This window comes from Monodelphis domestica, chromosome 5 (genome assembly GCF_027887165.1).
Source record: "Monodelphis domestica isolate mMonDom1 chromosome 5, mMonDom1.pri, whole genome shotgun sequence".
In the NCBI taxonomy this organism is placed as follows: domain Eukaryota; kingdom Metazoa; phylum Chordata; class Mammalia; order Didelphimorphia; family Didelphidae; genus Monodelphis; species Monodelphis domestica.
Window position 1 is genome coordinate 11197704 of NC_077231.1, and position 16985 is coordinate 11214688.

The 16985-nt window shown below is 41.4% G+C and overlaps 1 long non-coding RNA gene across 1 annotated transcript; it reads left to right on the forward strand.

The window, feature by feature from the left end:
- Positions 1-486: 486 nt before the first annotated feature.
- Positions 487-14015, forward strand: LOC103098488 (uncharacterized). Its single transcript, XR_472189.2, has 3 exons — positions 487-534; positions 8482-8652; positions 12986-14015. It is a non-coding gene; the product is annotated as an uncharacterized LOC103098488 (long non-coding RNA).
- Positions 14016-16985: the final 2970 nt, after the last annotated feature.

Genomic DNA, 16985 nt, shown 5'->3' on the forward strand with positions numbered 1-16985 from the left:
TCTCTTTTGAAAGGAAGACTAAAGAATAATTCCCAGAAGAGGTGCCCATCCATTGGCTAACCTCAGGTTTTGGTTTGGAGGTTCTAGGTGTGGGGTATTAAGGAATCAGCTTGGCCCATCAACAGACTCTGAAGCCATCAGCTGACATTTATTAAGCATCTAAAAGTCATAGGAGAAGTGAGTGAAGAGTGAAAATTTATTTTTCTTATATGACATAATAATATGATAAATGATTACATAATAATAAAAACTAATATAGAAATATAATATAAACTAAATTATTTAATAAAAATGAAATGTAGTAGATAAAATGGATATTTTGTGTGCAATGGTAACAAATGTTATTATGACTAATACATGAGATCTATATGTGCTATTGTATAATCGAAATTCTGTTACCCTAAAAAAGAACTACATTTCCCAGGAGCCCACTGACTTCCTGTCATGATGTACTTCCTGTAGACAGAGGATATTAGTGAGTGGGTAGTCCTATTGGGCCTCTTTCTTGGGCTTGCAGCCAGCATGGCGGTGGTGGTAAGCTAAGCTCTGGGATTTTAAATGGACTAATCAGCCATGGGCATGTGGTCTTTATTTGTATCCTCTTTATTCCTTGATTTCTAATGATCATTAATCCCTTAAAATATACAATTTTTATATTTGAGATTTAATTTTAATTTTTACACTATGAAGTATCTTAGCATCACTGTAATGTGTTTCTTTGCTACTTCTGAGAGTATTCTATGTTATGTCATGCTATTTGTGGATATAGTATGTTTCTATGCATGCTCTTTGCATTTGTTCACATTAGTTGAATGTCCTTCAGGTAATCCTAGTGTAAATATCATGTACTAGACACCTGAATGAATGCATTTTGCTTTGAAGTTGAGAGACTCGACTATTCTAAGTCAGGATGCTTATTGCTGTATGTCCACAGCGATTCACATGTACTCCTCTCATTTGTAAGGATTGGAAAACTTTTCTCTGTGGGAATGTCAAATACTTCTTTTTCTATAGGCTCTATCCCCCTGCTGCATCAGGTGGCAGGGATTCAGCATCAAGAAGAGGGAATTAGGAAAAGGGTGGCACAAGAAGTGACATGACATCTACCTGAGCATCTCAGAGTAAAAGGTCAGAGAAATTCATGGGTGGAATATCAGAATTGTCCCTTGCCAGGTCTGGCCATAGAATCCACTTATTTTTTCTGCAAAGGAGTTTCCATGACAAGACTATAAATTGGAAATTCCTGCCAAAGATAGGTAATTGAATGGAAAAGCACTGACTTCCAAGTTATCATTCAGACCAGATCTCAACATCTTGTCCAAAGCTGGGAAAGATACCAGATTCAGAGTTTCTACATGGTTCCTAAAATGTCACCTGATGTCTGGTCCTCCTAGATGTGTATATGTCCAAATATTTTTTTCTCTAACTCAAAGAAGGAGAAGCCATGAAGTATAAGCAAATCAAGCTGTATATTCCCTAAAATTCCCAAATTCAGAGTAGCTAAAGTTATGGTAAAGGGAGGGGAATTGCCAAGCTTTAGATATTTTATTATTCATTGCTATGCCACTATTTTGCATCATCTTATTCTTTTCTTGATTTTATGCTAGAGTAAAATTGAATATGAAAGACCTGATCATATATGCCCAATAGAGAGTCAACTCCTTTCAGTCAAAGACAAATGACTAAGCTCACTGAACAAAGAATATTCTAGAAAGATGTAAGATTTGCCATAGGTAACAGCTCAAGAACTGATCCAGATTAGGTAAATATACAATGATCCATATGCTTGTGCATTCACTTACACACACATACCACATACAGATAGTGTTGCATATGCCCCATGAAGAGAGACAGACTAAGAGATAGAAGGCCATTCACTCTCTAAGTACCATGGAAAAGTCAACATCTCCCTAGCACCACATAAGCATAGGATGCTGCAGATCCTTTCTATTAAATTTAGGATTAGGGGCAGAGTCATAGGCTTATGGAGTATTCAGAAAAGATTAGTAGCCCTGGTATGCCAGACCTTTTTAGGGCTGCTTTCTTCCTTTGCCACCATCTCTCACAAGTGGTTCCAAAAAGTTAAAACACATACATCATCCACACCCTGGTAAACCATCTCAGCAGCCTGGCTAAACCAAATTGAGGGTAATCAACAACCCATCAGTGAGTAAAGATGATACAGAAGGGGCAGGCATTATAGAGCATGTAGAGATTGCTTAGACATTCAAGAAGCCACTGCATCCTGAGCCATCACCAGATTTTTTATTTTTCTTTTGCCACTGGACTTGATTCTAGAAAATCAATACCTTTGTGTAACTCTGCCTCACTAAAATCCAACTTATATGTGAATCAAAACACATCACCTGATATCATTTTGGTCCTCTTCAATTACAAAAAAAACCTACCAAACATTAAGAGGATCAGGATAATGGTAAGCAGCACCACCTGGTGGTTAAAAAAAAATCCACCCTTGTCATTTAAGTAGAGGGGAAGGGAAGCATTGATTAACTCAAGTTCACACATGTGAACTTGGAATGGAATGGAAGAATCAATATTCCCACCGACAGGTGGGAATTCTGATTCCAAGTCTAAATCTCTTGGTACTTTCTACCACATTGTCAACAACATACTTCAAATTATTAAACGATCAAATTCCTCTTCTGAAAAGTCAAGATGATAATCATTTGAACTCCCTGCCTCACAGTGCTATTGTGAAGAACATGCTTTGGAAATCATCAAAGGCTAAAGAAATAAGATATGGCAGGGGGATGCATGCACACTGAATACACATACACTCTGACCTGCCTTCAAGCCCATAGCTGGGAAATCTTACTTGGGGATTCTGGGTGAGTGTCCTCTCTTTTCACCCTGTGCTCTGGGAGAAGCTGCCCTCAGATATTGCCAATTGATGCAGTCCCTCTCCCTGTTTCCACTAGGCACTATCTCTGGAATTTAACCATCGTGGAAAATTGCTCCATTACATTTTAAAAGGTTAAATGCTGCTCTGAGATCAAAGAATCATAGACTCTTAGAGCTCAAAGGAACTTAGAAATCATCAGATTCCATCCCCTTTCTGAAAGAGGCATTGCTGGGGCAGGGAACTCTAGATTCAGAACCAGGGAGACCCTGAGGGTCATCCAGTGCAAACCCTTCACTCAAAAAAGAATATGATGTGACCAAGGTCAGGCAGGCAGCAAGTAACAGAGATCTTTTTTGGGTAGGTGGGAAGAATGCTAAGAAAAGCTTGTCACTTCTTAGACAGATATTTACAATAGGAGCTGAATATCTGTCTCCAGGTCCACAGCCTACCTTCCTAGATAAAGGAGCAAACCTGGATTCAAGTCTCAGTCCACCCCTAACTGGTTGGAACCCAAGAATTTAACCTGGCCACTTTTATTCCTCCATTAAGACAATAAAGTGGGGGCATCTAGGTGACTCGGTGGATAAAATACCATTCTGAAATAGAGAGGACCTGGGTTCAAATCTGTCCTCAGACACTTCCTAGCTATGTGACCCTGGGCTACTCATTTAATCCCATTTGCCTACCTCTAGCTGCTCTTCTCTCCTAAAATTGATACTAGAACAGGAGATAAGGGTTTTAGAAAAAAGGAAAAGGCAGTGGACTGGAATGGAATGTTTGCTGACTCATAGTCAAGAGACCTGGGTTTTAGCCCCAAATCTGATATAAACTTTTTATGTGATCCTGTCCCAAAGTATTCTCCAGGTCTCGCCTGTGTCCCCTGCTTGCATTCTCTACTTTAATTGGCTATGTTGAGGAGACAACTTGATCTGGTCTGTGCAAAGAGTTTCGGCTCTCTGAGGATTGAGGAAAACATATATTTAGAGAAATTATATTTTTCTTTCTGCCACAGACTTCTACAACTCCTTACTCAGCTCTCTAGCTAATGACTTCTCTTCTCAAAACCTCATTTTAAGGGGTAGGAAGTTCCAGCTTTTCTGTGCCCATTTTGTTTCCCTAGTAAATTGTTGAGAACACTCTCATTTTTATCTGTTTCATCAGCACTCATCCCATAGTATGTGTTTAATAAATGCATATTGAATGTACAACAGTCTTCTGAAGTGACGTCACAATTCCTATCATAATTTTAGAGATGAAGAAGTTGAGGTACAGAGGTAGGGAAATGACTTACCCAAAGTCACACTGTAAATGGCAGGGCCAGGACCTAAGCCTACCTCCTGATACCAGACTGGCTGCTTATTCTATTATCCTCAGCCACCTCTCTTCACTGCTGCAGGTCCTCCCAAGCTCTGCCCCTTTAAGCTATTAGATAATGGGACATCTAAGTCCCTGGGTCATATTATCTTCAGCTCCATAAGAATAGCCTCACTGTGTTACGACTTCACTTTATGTCCTTGGCCTTTATGGGGAGTCGATCTAAGAACTGCCCATTTGAGCAGCCAAGTTGTATCTGTCTGCTGTAAAACCTCAGCTTGATGAGCCAAGCCAGTATATGGCCAAGTGTTCACTGTACGATCACTTAGAAAAACTTTCTCCTAGTGTTTATCGCCAGAGAAAACTTTGTCACTGCAGATGGGGCTGCTGCTGGTACTCTGATAGAGCCCAAATCTTTCTTTTTTAGACAGAAAACTGAATCCCAAAAGCTAAAGGGGATTTTGAGCTCCACTGAGGCAAACCCACATGGAAACCAAAGTCCTCCTCCATGACATCCTTGACTGGTGTTTGAGTAGCTTCCACTTGGTCTCCAATGAGAGGGAAGCCATGACATCCTAAAGTGGCCCATCACAGGACAGCCACTAGTTAGCAGTTCTGTGAGTAACATTAACTCCCCCCTCCCTCTGAGATAAGTGGGACACAAGGAAGCCACCTTCTCCAGAGCAACCCACAGATACTTAAAGGATGCTCTCATGGCACACACTGAGTCTTTTTCTCCTCCCAAATTTTCCCAGTTCCCTCACCCAGTAGTCACGAGGTATGATCTTATTTATTATCTTGGCTGCTCCCCTAACCTGTGGTCAGTAGACTACCTCCAGTGAGATACCCAGAACTGATTAAAATCCTCCTGATGGTCCTGAAAGCTTCCTTGTTCTGGATATTATTAGCAATGATAACCATCAGCATCCTCCTCACCATCACCATTTCAATAGCACTATAAGGTCTGCAAATCATTTCATTTATTTTCATTTGTGTGATTTTCACAAATCCTATGTGATCTAGGTGCTATTATTCCCATTTTACAGATGAGGAAAATTGAGGGAAGATTATATCACTTTCCACACAGTTAGTAAGTGATCAAAGTGGCTTTGAACTTCGGCCACCTGGCCACCATCTTCTTTTCAGGCAGCCTGAAATCTCAGGAGCTATATTTGCCCACCATGTTACACTGCTGGCATATGCTGAATTAGCAGTGCCCTAAGACCCTCTGTTCTCTTTTCAAAGCAAATACTATCTCTCCAGGATTTCCCTATTTCATTATTATGCAGGTGGTTTTTAAACTCCTTTGTAGAGCAAGGTCTAGAGATAGGGGAATTCCTGGGCTCAAATCTGACTTCCAACACTTCCTAGCTGTTTGACCCTGGGCAAGTCACTTAACCTCCATTGCCTAGCCCTCAAAGCTCTTCTGCCTTGGAACTAATACACACTATTAATTCTAAGATAGAAAGTTTAAAAAAAAAAGTCCCAGCTCACACCTGGGTTACTTTGGGCTAGCTAGGCCCTCTCCTTCTCTAGGCTTCATCTTCCTCATCTGCAAAATGGAGATATGATCCCCTCACATGCCCTACCTCACAGAAATATTGTAAGGAAAGTCTTCAGTGAACCATATAGAAATGGGCAGTGTTTGGATCATTGTCACAAAATCTTGGGGTTTGAAAGGACTTCCAAAGTTATCTAAGCTACCTAAAGCATGAACCTTCTCAACCACATCCCTAAAAAGTTGTCATCCAGTCTCTCACCATCACAGATGTGGAGCTCATGTCTTTAATGGTACATCCTCAGGGATGGGGCTCTCACTACCAGTCATTCTGGCCTTTGTTTAAACACCTTCATGGATAGGGAACTGAGTACCTTATATTCTACTTTGTGGAGGCAGTAATTAATTACCTGGCTTGGCTGTCTACATAACCCAATTTTCCAGACAAATACTAATATCCCACATAAAACTGTGCCACATTGGGTTGGTCCTATCTATTACATCTCAGCTAAAGGAGTTCTGGGTTTCTTGCTGGACTTAATTTACTGAAAAATCAGTTCAGTGTACTTGTATAAATCAACACCCAGCCAACAGGAGAGAGTCCGAGGTCTATTATTCAAGAAAGGCTCCCTTGTCATTCAGCACTTCTAGCTCTCCTAATTAAAAAACACTCTGCTATAAATTTCTCCCTCACCCGCAGCCGCTTTGGTCCTCATCTGAAGAAAGAGCTTGGAGATATGTGATGCACAAGGCCCAGAAATCTCTAGATAACTGCTCGTGTGCAAAGGAGCAAAGCGAGTCTAAAGACCTGGGTTTAATCTCTGGGACTTACAACTTCAGGAAAACCACTTGGGACCCAGAGGCTGTCTCCATTTCTTCTTTAAAATAATGTGATAGGACTAGATAGTGACTAATGGCCTTTCCCATTCCAAAGCATAGCAGGGAAGAGAAAGTATGGGAACTAGAGTCAGGACCTGCATTCAGATCCCTTTGGCTGGCCATATGACTTTGAGCAGCTCTCTTGGCCTCAGTTTCTTCATCTGTAAAATGTGAGACTGGATTAGAGGAGCTCTGTGAAGGTCCCTTCCTACCTAAATCTCTTGGTGCCTAAAGCAAGCCCCAGCACAATGCCACAGACCATGTTCTCCAGGGAAAAACAATCCCTTTGGTCAGAATGAGCTTTCCACTGGTCCTGAGAGCAGCCCAAGCACATGAGGTAGGAAGGAGCCCATTCACAGCATATTCTTTTTATTTAAACCTATATTTTCTGTCTTAAAATTGTTCCAAGACAGAAGAGCAGTAAGGACTAGGCAATTGGGATTAAGTCGTTTGCCCAGGGTAACACAATGAGGAAAGGTTTGAGTTTAGATTTGAACCCAAGACCTCCCAATTCTAGATCTGACTCTCAATCCATTATGACCACATTGTCCCTACATAGCGATTCTTTTTTTTTTAATCCTTACCTTCCATCTTAGAATCAATACTGTGTATTGTTTCTAAGGCACATGAGTGGTAAGGGCTAGGCCATTGGGGTTCAGTTACTTACCCAAGGTCAGTCTGAGGCCAGATTTGAACCCAGGACCTCCCATCTCTGGGTCTGGCTCTCAATCCACTGAGCCTCCCAGCTGCCCCCCCCATTAGCAATTCTTAAGGTCTTTGATCACCCTGTTGGATATCCTATAATTGTCAATGTAGCATTAAAGCTTAGGGTAAATGGGTCTGGGATGAGCAGAACTGTTCTAACTCCATGGTAGTACATTCTGATATTCCCCCTCTCTGATCATATTATCCCATGCTTCTACCCTTCTAGCCTTTGCCCTCCTTTCAGCCTTCTCCTAGCTTCTCTCTGCTATTATTTCTGCCAGCCCATCTTGAAAACAATTGTGCCCCACAAACCTCCTCAAATTAACTTCCCTCAGCTGTGAAATGAGAAGGTCCAACGGGATGGCCTGAGATCCCTTCTGCCCCTCAATCTGTAACCTTATTCACTTTATACAGATTTTGCCCTTTTTCTCTTTCTCTCCCCACAAAATGTAAACCCCTTGAAGCCAGAACTTGTTTCTTTGTTTATCTCTCTCTGCAGGATCTGGCACATAGTAGATTCTGTTGGGAGATTCAGTCTGGAATGACTGATGACAAAAAAAAAGTCATAGAATCATAGCACCCTAAAACATCGAGGGATGAAGCCCTAATTTGACTGTGCTAGAAGAGATTTCAGAGCATTAACCCTCTCCAAAGAGGAGTTGTTTAATAAATGTTTGCTGAATTAAATGGAATTAAATGTTCAGCCTGCCCAGTCTTGACCTTGCAGGTAACCAGTCCAAAATAGAGGTCTCCTTCTATCTGGTCCTCCAACCCCATATCCTCTCTGCTGTTCGTGCCTTGTCATGCTCCTTCCCTGGGATTTCTTCATCTTCCATCTTCTCCATTCCTTCTCAGGAGCTACTAAATAGGACTGGAGGTTTGCTCCACTACAACCTGATATAATCTCATTGTACCTGGGCTGGTCCCTCACTGCTCCAGGCAAGCCATTTATTCTCCACTGATTAACCATTGAACCCACTCCCTGAAGCAGCTGGTCCAAGCCTTCCCTTCTTTCTTCAAGGAGCCCAAACCATCCCCCTAAGAGAGGATCTTCATAATATCATAGGAAGGTATCATAAAGGAAGGAGACTTGGACTTCAATGGTATTTCTGAAACTATCTCACTTAGAAAGACAATAAGCTATATAGTGAATGTTGAAACACATATTGGCCATGTGATCTGGGGAATCCACCTAACCCTTTTGTCTCCGTTTCCTCATCAGTACTCTGAGAACTTCAGACTAGATAGGCTTTCAGATCCCTGCTAGCTTTAAAGCTATGACCCAAGATCCTATGATCCATACAGAGAATGCCACAGCTGAAGAGAAATCACAGAACCAGACCTTCATGGCTCCCAAGAATAACCCATCCTTGAAATGAGTCTCCACTAAAAGGTATCTGAAAAGTGAAAGAATCAATGGATGGATGGATGGATGGATGGATGGATGGATGGATGGATGGATGAGCATGGATTCAATGTTTATTCTATGCCAGGGACTGTGCTAAGTGCTGGAGATGCAAATATTTTAAAAGATACAATCCTGTGCTCAAAGGACTACATTTTAACAGAGGAACACAATGAACATTAGGGAGAGATGACCTGGGAAAGGAGTTTTTTTCTAAGGAAACAAAAGCGGGGTGTGAAGGAGGGATGGCGGATGATGGTCCAGGCAGGAAGGAAGTCAGGGCCTCCTGGCAGATGACGAGATGGTTGGATGCGATGTGAAGCCAGAGCATGCCTTGGGATCTATGTCCAGGGAGTGGGCCAAGAGATTTTGCAACCACTTGATCACCTGGCATGGACTGTATGCCCTTCTTGTTTAAAGACTTCCCACAAAGGGAACCCACCACTTCTTGATTCTAGCCTAGTCTACTTGAGTAGTCCTCAAAGTTAGGAGGTTTTTCCTGAACAAGTCTGATGACTCTCCAACTAACAGTCCTTCAGACATGTGAAGACATCTATCTCTTGTGCCTGGAATCTTAGAACACAGAAGGTCTGAGCTAGAAGAAACCTTTCAATGTAGGGAGAACCTTAGGACAGGGAATGTCAGACCTGGAAGGGATCTTAGAGCAGAACATCTGAGCAGAGAGGGGCTTTTGTGCACAGAATGTGAAGAACTTTTAAACATGGAATATCAGAGCAGGGAGAAGCCTTTGGACAGAGAATGTGGAATGTCAGAGCAAGGAGGGGACTTGGAAGATAAGGCACCGAAAATCAGACTTCAAAGAACATGAAGCATAAATTTGCAGAAATTGAGAGAGAGAGAAAGTGACTTGCCCCAAACCAGACAGCAAGCAGGTAGTCCAACTGAGGTATGAAGCAGGGTGCTGTAAAGCCAGCCTAATGCACGCCATGAGTGATGTAGCCTCTCTTGTGGGACCATATGGGCCTTCACCACCCACTCCCTCAGACTCCCCACTCCCTGGCCTGGCCTGTTGTCACTTACCTCTTACTATGCACACAGTGTCTCTTAGAGATGGATGGGCCCCAAAGCCAAGACACAAACAAATAAATATTTGTTCTAGAAACTCTTGTGATGTCAAGTTTTATTGTAAGTGCATTTGGTGAGTGACAAACAGATAAATCTTGCCTGTGTTAAGATTCCCTAAGCTCTGTGTCCTCTTCCCCAGCCTGCTTGGTATTCCATGATTGTGTGGTTCTCTCATCCAAGATGGCCCTTCCCTGCCTTCCTTAGAGCCCTGGAGTAGGGCAGACTGTCCTCCAGCCTCAAGGTCTGCTGACCATGGCAATGCTTTTCCCATTTCTCCCACGGGCCCCCAAGGACAGTCCTTACTATCATCAGCAAGAGAAAGAGCATTGATTGCCTCAGAGAAAATAATAAGAAGAGGCCAAATTTACTGAGCAGTTTATGGTTCCAAAGGAGAGATTCTCAGCCTCTCATTGGAAGCTCAAAACAGCCTTTGTCCCGAAACCTCTCAGAAGAGCACTGGATTTTGCACTTGTCATGAATATTATCACATAATATTGAGTATTCGCTTTTTCTGTGCCCGTGTCTCATCTCCCTTCAACATTTAATTCCATGAAGGCAGAGAACGAGGTCTTACTGAAATATTATATCGCCACTGATGCCTAGCCCAATGCTCTGTGCACACAGAAAGCATTGATTAAGTGTCTCGAATTGAGGCAGGTAATGAGGCGCTACCATGCAGTGAAATAGGTAGACTTCTGGGCTTGAAATCCTGAGACCTGGATTCAGATCCCATCTCCCACGTTTAGCACCTTTGTGAAGCCAAACAAGATGCCTCTTTCCTCTGAGGGACCAGATCTTACCCTGATAAAGTGAAGGAGTTGGACTAGATGCCTCTATGGTCCTATCCCCGGACCATATGATCCTACCATAGACAAGATTATAGATGGGTTACAATCTACATTAGTGGAGGGAGTGTCAAATAGCTTTCCAAAGCTGATAAAATCAGTGTCTTTACCCAGTACCTACTATAGGATGCCAAGACAAGACATGAGTCTCTTGACCCCTCATTTAACTTAACTTATTTAAATTAATTTAAATTCAAATTAATTTTATTTAAATTCTATTCCACAAGCACTTATTGAGTGCCTGTCATGTACTAAGCACAAAGAGACAAGTGCAAATAGTCCCTGCCCCAGGAAGTTTCTTTTCTCTCCTTTTTTAAAGGAATCCTTACCTTCTAACTTAGAATCAATACTAAGTACAGATTCAAAGGCAGAAAATCAGAAAGGGCTAGGCAATGGGGAAGTCACTTCAGACTTCCCCAGCATCACACATCTAGGAAATGTCTGAGGCCAGGTTTGAACCCAAGACCTCCCATTTCTAGGCCTGGCTCTCTGTCCACTGAGTAACCTGGCTACCCAGGAACTTTCTATTTCTGTGGAGAAGTCAACTTGTCCATCTATAGGTCTATCCTGTGAGAAGGGAATTTGTATTTTGATTTGATCAATCAGGGATTTAGACTTCCCTTCCATTTGTTTTTAATTTGGGTCAACCAGCAACCAGGGAATTGATCCCACAGGCACTGCCCCTCTGGGTGGTGCCAGGCTAATTGAGGAGTTGTGATTGGTTCCTGGGGGAGTGATGTAAGAGTGTAGTAAAGATTTATAAGATAAGACCCAGTAGGAATCTGGACTGGGCGGGGAGGGGGTGTATTTTCTGAGGCTGAGTTGTTAGGCTCCAGATTATAAGGCTGGGAAATTCTTCACCTCCTTTCTATAGTTCTCTCTTATTTTCTTTTCCTTACTAATTATTACTAACTATTAACAGACTTAAGGGTTAATTACAACTTTGGCGACCACACACTCTAATCATTACAATACTAAACACAAACAACTTGGATACAGGGAGTTATTATTATTATTAAAGATATTTTATTTTTAAATGTATTTATTTATTGCCAATTACAAAGCTATTTTATTTTACCAATCACATGTAAGAGCAAATTTCCACAAGTTTTCTGAAGTTATATGTTCCAAATTGTCTCCCTCTCTCCCTTTCCTCTCCTCTCTCAGAGGTGGCAAGCAACTTGATCTGGGTTTTACACGTATTATCATGTCCAACATATTTCTATATGGGTCATTTTGGTAAGACTTCTCAAAGTTCTAAGATAAACCATGACCTTGAATGGCAGGAACAGAGAACGAGAGTCTGGAATGGATTTTGAATGCAATAAGTTCATTGGAACTGGGAAGGTTCAGACCCCAGATCTCTGGTGGATTTGGAGACAACATAGCACAGCTGGTTAGTGTCTCTCTCAGGAAAGAGAAGAGAAGATCAAAAGAAGGGAAAGGATGGACTTCCAAATTATAGCAGCTAAAGTGGAAGCTAGAAATAACAGATTCTGTGGTGACTGCCAAGGAAGAAGTCTAGCTGAGCAGAGAAAAGACTGGAAGCAGAAAAAAGAAGTCATTCAAGACCTCTGCTGGTTTGGCAGAGACCTCCTGCCCAGTGAGGTGTTAGTCAACACAGTATGCATCAACTCAGCTTAACACCTAAAGTTTCCACTTCAACACAGACGTTCTAGTCACCCATGAATATTGATGAGCGATCCCTGAGACCAAAAGAAGAGCCTGAAGTTTAGAATGAGGGGCTTGTGAATGATGGGGAGTGGGCTGGTCCTCACTCTTGTGCATTCCTGGCTTGATTCTCTAAGTGTGTACCTACTCTTTCCCACAGACACTAAATACAGTAGTAGGTACAAGAGTGTAACCCAGGTTTACATATGGATTATCACTATTATTTATATATTTGCCTCTTTATGAACACATATAATTTTCTTTACTGTCATGCAATTGGCTGTTTAGTAAGTATCTCAAAGTAGCACTACTATGAGTGGCACAAGAGCTAGAATGGCATTTGGGAACAATGGATTTCCTCTCAACAGGATTTTCTCTAGAACTGTAAGAAAATTGAAGTCATGTAATGGTGGGTCTTCTTGAAATCCCAAACCAAGTGGTACTAGGGTGGGTTGGAATAAGCCAGCCAACTCAAAGAGTAAGTATCCACATGCCAGGTAAAGGGCAGACGGGGATATCATCCTCAGGTGTTCATTACAAAGATAATCTTGATGAGGGAGAGACCCTCATCACTGAGCTGGTGAGGGACAGGTAAGGCCTCCTGCAGGAAGGTGATCCGTGAAGGTAATCATAGGTACCAAAAGGTGGAAGTGAAGAGAGAAATCACAGGTCCTTTAGGACAGTTGCAATAAGCAATGCACTATTCTTCTCATTCACAGATAAGGAAACAAAAGTTTGCAGCTTATTCCATTGTTGGACATCTCTGCTGGAAAGGAGGTTCTTTCACAACTGGCTCCCATGTGACTTCTCCTTGCTGCTAGTTCCACCCTTGGGACTCCAGGAGAAACATCAATCCTCAAGCATCCATTAAAGGAATACCATGTGTTGAGCACTACACTGGGTGCTCAGAATACAAAGAGTGAAACAATCCCAGCTTTCAAGGAAGTTCCATTCCCTTTTTGCACACAGTCCTTGAAATATTGGAGGTCAATCTTTCCACAAGATCCTTTACTAGTTTGAGTTCAAGTACCCCCCCCAGCTCTAAGCTCACAAGTCGCTGGGCTCCTTATTACATGGTATTTCCATTACACAACAACCATGAGGCGAGTCCCAGACCAAGATCATTTGGTGAAAATCTTTGAGAGTTCAAATAGTCTCAGTAAAGTTCATTTGTTGGATGACTTCAAGTGTGGGTTGAGAAGAAAGAAAAGTATCTATTTTCTGTGACCAGAATAAATCATTCTTTGGTCATTCATTTTAGTTCTTGCTCTAAATGTGAATCCCCCACCCTCACGCCAAAACATCCTTAGCAAATTTTTCATCACAGAAGTAAGTCTTGCAGTGTTTTTTTTTCTTTCATGAGGCTATACATTCAAGATACAGTGAATGAAAGATTAGATGGGACTAAACAATTAATGGACAGGATAGGGGTAGTGAGGAAAAAGGAGTCAAGGATGATGCATATCACATGGCTAGATGACCATGAGGAAGTTGATGCACTCAGAAGAAAAGGAAATTAAGAGTAGGAAACATTCTCTCACCAAGTGTTCTCTACTTCAATCCAGCTTCAGAACATCTTATATTGATTCCATCCTCCATGTTGCCACTGTTACCATCTTAGTAGAGGGTCCCACCCCTATCCCTTCTTCAATAAATCATTCATCTTCTGCTTCTATCCATTCATTTCTTTCCTGGTTGGCTTCTTTGATTGTCAGATCCAGATTATATGGACATAACCAGGGAGAAAGAGAAAATGAACTTCAGGGAGCCCTGAAAAGACCACTCACTCTGTCATTATGAATCTGACTAGGCAGAAAATTATGGCAGGAATTTTCTGATTCTCTTAGCTAGTATTTGTTCTTTGGGGTCCCATTATACAGAAGTGGCAGAGTATGTGTATTGAAAACTAGGAAAGACAGTGAGACATATCTGCAAATGAATAGTGCATCCAAGGGGGCCTGAGATCTTTAGTCTGCTCTATGCTTCTCTGTATTCCCTTGTTGTCATCTTCATATACCCTAGAGATGCCTTATTTTCTGGACCATCCTGTAAAATGTCTGAGGTCCTAGGCTCAGAGAACCCTGAAGGGTTTGAGCAATAATTCCATCACAAAGTCAGTGACAACTGAGTTCTTGACAAGTTAGGTGGATTTCCCTATTCTTTCAGTTATACCTGGGTCAAAGTTAGATAGTACCCTCACAGGTGGGACTACAGAGCACAATATCAAACCATTGAAACCTGGTAACTTAGGCAACCAAGGTCTAGGTCTGACTTCCAAATTTCTCAACGTCCTCAAAAATACACTCAAATAGGCAAAAGTTCTTCATTCGTGCACACTCAAAAATATGACAGGTCTCTCCTAGTCTAGTGCCCAGGAATCGGGCCCAGAAAAGAATATATGGACTCACACTATAAAGGAAGAGACTTTAGACACCAGAATCAGAGGAGGTAAAGGAAATTCCACAATCAAACTCATCCAAAGCAGACCTCCACTACTGCATTCTCCTTCAGGGGCACAGATCCGCAAACAATCCACAGTAGGTGAGAAAGGAGCTAGTTTGTATAACCAGACCGAAGGGTTTGGGGGACTGATTTTGACAGTTAGAGTTCCTTTCAAAAGGATAAGATAGCTTCCCAGCAACAGCTCAAGCAGGGAATAAACAAACATTAAAAAAACATAGCTACTCTCATGCCTATGTATTTTCCTCTGTAGCCACCAGCAGAGATTTCTGAATCACCTGGGAAGGAATGATCACTGAATGTCCAAACTAGGAGGGATCTTCTGGATATTTTAGTCTAATCCCTTCATTTTACAAATGGGGAAGTTGAGGCCCAAAGAGAGAGAGAGAGAGAAAGAGAGAGAGAGAGAGAGAGAGAGAGAGAGAGAAGGATTTGCCCTAGAGATGGAATTCAAATCTAAGTCTCTAAATTTAGCACTTGTTCTAATTTCAAAATGAAAGCACTAGGATCTTTTCTCTTGAATCCATCCTTGATTGCCAATGGCTGATTGGAGCATGTGTCAGTGCATAGCCCCACAGAACTTCATATGATTGTACTCAGTCCACCAACCTCCCTGGGGTCCTCACTATATCCCTAATAAAGAAGAATTTATGCTCAGAACACAGTAATCAGGGTCTGAGGACTTCTCAACATATTTCCACTTTTAAAAATTAGTGTTATCGATTTACGGTACACAGCTGCCTGCCTGCCTACAGCAGTAGTATTTATTTGTCATTGTGCTCCTGATGTAATAACACTCAGATTACAATATTTTCTGTAATGACTTAAATATGACAATGCTCATTGGGTTAGTGATAAATCAGTGGCAATTTAAATAGCGTCACCCATGAAACAAGGAATCTAGAGTCTCTAGGTCTCATAATGTCGAACTTGGTTTTTATGGAGTGTGTGGTTCACTCCTTGAACTTTGAAATAGACTCTGTAGAGAAGCTGATCTTAGCCATGGGTGGCTGGAGAAGGTTGGAGATAGAAATAGCTCTAATACATGACAATCTTCCATTGATGATCTTGGGTGACCCTGTGCTCTTAAGCGCCATATCATTGGCATGAAGTTTCTGCCAGATCCTATCAAGTGAAAAAAGCTTTATAGATGTCCTTTGTGACTAACCATCTGCCACCAGAGGTTCAGTCTGACCGAGGAGAGTGGTGGCCATGAGGTGACCTCAGAATCCTAGATGTTGAGAACTGAAAAGAATGTCAGCAGCTACTAGTACTTTCCATAGTATTTGAAGAGAAGTTGCCTAATCACTGCTTGAAGACCTCCAAAGAAGGAAACCACCTTTTGAGGTAACAAATTCCCTTTGGAGAATCTCTAATAGTTAGGAAGCTTTTCCTGATGTTAAATCAGGAAATTTGCGAAATTTGCTAAAGGAAGCTAAAATTGCTTCCTTGTGACACCCTCTTCCCTTCCTAATGCAGAGAGTTCTACTCATTAAGGGTCGAATAGAACAACAAATCTAATATCTTTTGCACTTGATATCCCTTCCAATAATTATAGACAATTATCATCCAAGTTCTCTTCTCCAAACTAATCAATGAACTCCAAACTAATTATGACATGGACTCCAGCTATAGAAATGAAGTTTATTTGGCTAGGTAGAAGTGTCACCTGACATATAAAAATCTTTTCAATTATTTCAATGGACAAATGAAAATTGCATTCCTAACACTGGCTTCCTCTGAGGCTATGATTTTCAATTCAATTCAGTAAACATTTATTGTCATTTAGTAATTTTTTCAGTTATATCTGACTCATCATGTCTCCTTTAAGGTTTTCTCAGTAAAGATCCTGGAGTGGTTTACCATTTCCTTCTCCTGCTTATTTGACAGAAAAAGAAACTGAGGCAGAGTTAAGTGTTTAACCCAGGGTTACATAGCTAGTAAATGTCTGAGGCCAGATTTAACTCAGGAAGATGAGTCTTCTTGACTCCAAATTCAACCTAGCTGCCCAAATGAAAAAGTATAGAGAATCAAAAATGGACATTCTTTGTGGTGATGAGATTTCAGGTGATCTGGTATTCTATAGAATCAAGCCAGTGACTATAACTCATCCTTTTCTCATAGATTGCACAGATTTGTGAAATAGACAATGCAAGTGTTCTTGGCCTCTCTCCTTTTGAATTTCTGAGCTCATATGAACTTTCCTATATTTGAATTATCTAACTTATTAATTACAGCTATTCTCATGTTGGGTAGCTA